This window comes from Zophobas morio, unplaced genomic scaffold (genome assembly GCF_036711695.1).
Source record: "Zophobas morio isolate AGI-343-1 ecotype UQ-CSIRO unplaced genomic scaffold, CSIRO_AGI_Zmor_V1 ptg000340l, whole genome shotgun sequence".
Taxonomy (NCBI): domain Eukaryota; kingdom Metazoa; phylum Arthropoda; class Insecta; order Coleoptera; family Tenebrionidae; genus Zophobas; species Zophobas morio.
This window is the reverse complement of record NW_026972444.1, coordinates 76,969-80,354: the sequence shown is the minus strand read 5'-3', so window position 1 is coordinate 80,354 and position 3,386 is coordinate 76,969. Positions and strand designations below refer to the sequence as shown.

Sequence of the window (3,386 nt, the reverse complement as noted above, 5' to 3'; positions counted from 1 at the left end):
ACTTTGTAAGGACACTTCGAGTACTTTGCACAAATTATTAAAAGGAAGGCAATTGATTTTTGTTGCGTGATAATTAAGTCTCAATATAATTTAAAATAATTTAATGTTCTATTTTTTTATGTTTATAAAGCTTTTTCCAACAAAGTGTATGAGATTAACCACTATTGATTGCTAATAAATTAACCCATTTTTACATACACAGACCCTATTTACAAATATTTATGTAATTTTTTAACTATTTCGGATATTGAAAAGGGACCGTTCAAGGTGCGACTTAACAACTTTTTCAAGCGACGGATGGCCCTTTGCTCTGATAAGCTTGTAAGTTATTATCTGACATAAACGGTATTTAAATTTTGTCCAGGCTGCGGTAGGGCTCTTGATAGTAATTGTAGAATTTTTGAACTGTAGCTTAAAAATTAATAACTTAGATATTGATATTTTTAATATACTGGGTCAATTGTTTCTTTGGTTTTTCAAGTTAGAGTTCTTTACATCATTCAATTTTTTGTGAATATATGAGATTTGATAAAGTTATACTAATATATATCGTTATCTAATTCCTAATAAATTTCTTAAAAGAAATTTATATGAAAACTAACTTACAATCATCAAAAGAGAATACTTACAAAGACTCAGGAATTTGACTAATTTGTAAGTAAACAATTGTCAAATTCCTACAAAATCAATTAACCACAAATGAAAGTATACTTTTAGTAAGATAAATTGGTAACAGTAATATCACTTACCTTACCTTAGAAATGCTTTCCCTATCCACCTTGACTTATTACACTTTTTAATTCAGGAAACGTAACAATAATATCATATCTTCAATAGAGGATGGTTCCTTTGCCGAACAAAGCGCATTGACAGAATTGTTAACCTTAATAACTAAATTTATTTTCTAATTTTTAGACTGACTGCTTTTGCCTTCTACAATTAAAGGGAGTTAAATAATAACCAACTCACTTCTATTGGAAATGCAATGTTCTCGCCCCTGAAAATCCTAATTTATCTGTAAGTTTGGTTAAAACTCTAAAAAAATAAGTGGTAGAATGGATAACAAAAGGAATCCATTTCTTGTAAAAAACTTACGTTTACTAATAATTGAATTCATTTGTAAGTCGAAAACTTTTAAAAATGTACTAATCCATTTTACCACAAATAAAAGTATACTTTTAGTAAAAAGTGTAAAAGTATCTACTTACCTTTTCTCTTTGCTTTATGAATGATTTACCGATATTCACATTAACTTATTACACTTTTTAATTCAGGGAACTTAGAAATAATCGCATCTCATCAATAGAGAGTGGTTTCTTTTCTTACCTGAGCGCATCGACAAAATTGTTAACCTTTAACTAAATTTATTTTCTTATTTGATGACCGATAGCTCTTGTGTTGTGCATAATTCGTTGTTTTTTATTATTTTCTTTCCTATCTCTAACTATAATCTAATATCTCTAAGATTAATTACTCGATGAAAATTTTCTATGCTGCTCTCGTCTTCTTTATGAGAATTTAAATTATAAAAGTGAACGATGCACTTATGAGGGGGAAATTAACGAATACAACACTTTTGATAAAAACAAATGCATTGCTTTGAAGCCTACATGACCTACTGCTCAAAGCACTCAAGCCACTAAGCCGGTAATTTCACTTCCTCCCTCACCAACCAGGGCAGCGGCAGCATGTAAAATTTCTAATTGTTATGTATTTCTAGCGCTAAGCTTAGTCTTTGCCTGGTTTTCTTAAGCCTACATAATAAATTAGGTATTTTCACAAATTCGTTTTTTACCTAGTCTTTCTGTTCCCTTAAGTCTTATAAAACAAAGTGTTTCTCTGGATATATAAATTTGCGAATGATGACTACGAACTTCGGGAAAAAAGAAAGAGAACCCGTTTTATTGTCCTTAACGAAGAGGTAGTCATCATCTTTATTTTAAAGGCTTTGGCGGGTTGTCGGTAACTTAAGAACAGACTATTGAAAAAAGAATGACTTGGTGCTAACATCGAATTTGCACTGTGGAAACAAAAGTAAATAACCTATCATAGATTCTTATAGCTAAAGTTTAAGTTACAATCTCCAAAAATTGTCTACTAAAATATTATAATGTATTAATCATAATAGTTAAAATTTTGAACTGCATTGTTTACTTAGCTTATAAATATTACAAATATTAATGCTTATATTATTAATTCCAACTTTGGGACTAAAATTAATTAAAAAAATGAAATTAAAAATGGGTAATCATTTATCTAAATGTAAAGAACTGTAAGGTAAATAGTTAAAAAACCAAGAAAAAAATTGCAGAGTTGTGTCTCATTCACCTTCTTGATTTTCATTCTTGTTCTCGTCCTCGTAACTGATGCATATCGTTTCCAAACTCATTCTTTGCGATATATCTAATTGCTTAATGTTTTAAAAGAGCACAAGCTAATCTGTTTATTGGTGGTGATAGGCCCTAAGCTGAAAACGATGCGCAGAATTATCTTAGTTTTATATATAAAGCATTTCACTTGATTGAGGTGGCTGATTGGACCAAAAATAACATAAATATGTAAAAAAAAAAAAAAAAAAAAAAAAGTCAGCCCCTTTGAAAATGCCATGCAACGGGCATAAATAATTAATTTTATCAGGATTTCTTTTAAATTGGATAGTTTAGATTTTAGAAGTTGTGGACACATTTTTGTGTCACTAATAATCCTGCAGGCAATCAGTATAAATTTTAATAGTAAAAAAGAAATTCTGTATAAAGTTAAAAAATAAAAAAACAAGACATTAGTTGTCAACTATATGATCTCCTTGCAGAGTACAATTTAGTTGACACCGAATTTAGTTGACACAGTTTAATTAATCTCGTGTGTTTAATTTAATTTTTCGTATATATATTATATTTTACGATTAATAAAGTAGAGGTGATACCTATGCCAGCTCTACAAAGTGTCGAGGCAGAGGAATTTCCCTAGGTATAGCCGATCAGGCACCCGTTTCTGTAATCACTGTCTTCAAACCCCCTTGGAAGCTACTCCCGCCCTCCGGTTTGGACACCATCCTTGGGATTGTCTCTTCTACTGTTTTGTGCGGGGATCTTAATCGCCAAATCTGCATGGAACAGCCGAGCCGATAACTCGAATGGGCACACCCTTGGCCTACTCTGTTGAGAAAGCTGTCCGTGCTAGGTTCCCAGCAACCAACACACTTGGCGACTATAGGCACAGTGGACGTACAGTATATTGCCATACTTAAAGATATACGTCTCTCTACGGGAATTGAAGCGCTCCACGAGCTGTCCTCCGATCACTTCCCAGTTATTCTCGATTTAGGGGACGAGAAGGGCACATCAAAAACCAGTACCTGTATTTTATAGCGACTGGGGCAAATATGC

The 3,386-nt window shown here is 31.9% G+C and overlaps 1 long non-coding RNA gene across 1 annotated transcript; it reads left to right on the top strand.

Moving 5' to 3' along the window:
- The first annotated feature begins 246 nt into the window (after positions 1–246).
- LOC135120110 (uncharacterized) lies at positions 247–1,761 on the top strand. Its single transcript, XR_010278505.1, has 6 exons — positions 247–321; positions 583–654; positions 806–877; positions 946–1,017; positions 1,275–1,346; positions 1,466–1,761. It is a non-coding gene; the product is annotated as an uncharacterized LOC135120110 (long non-coding RNA).
- The last annotated feature ends 1,625 nt before the right edge of the window (positions 1,762–3,386 follow it).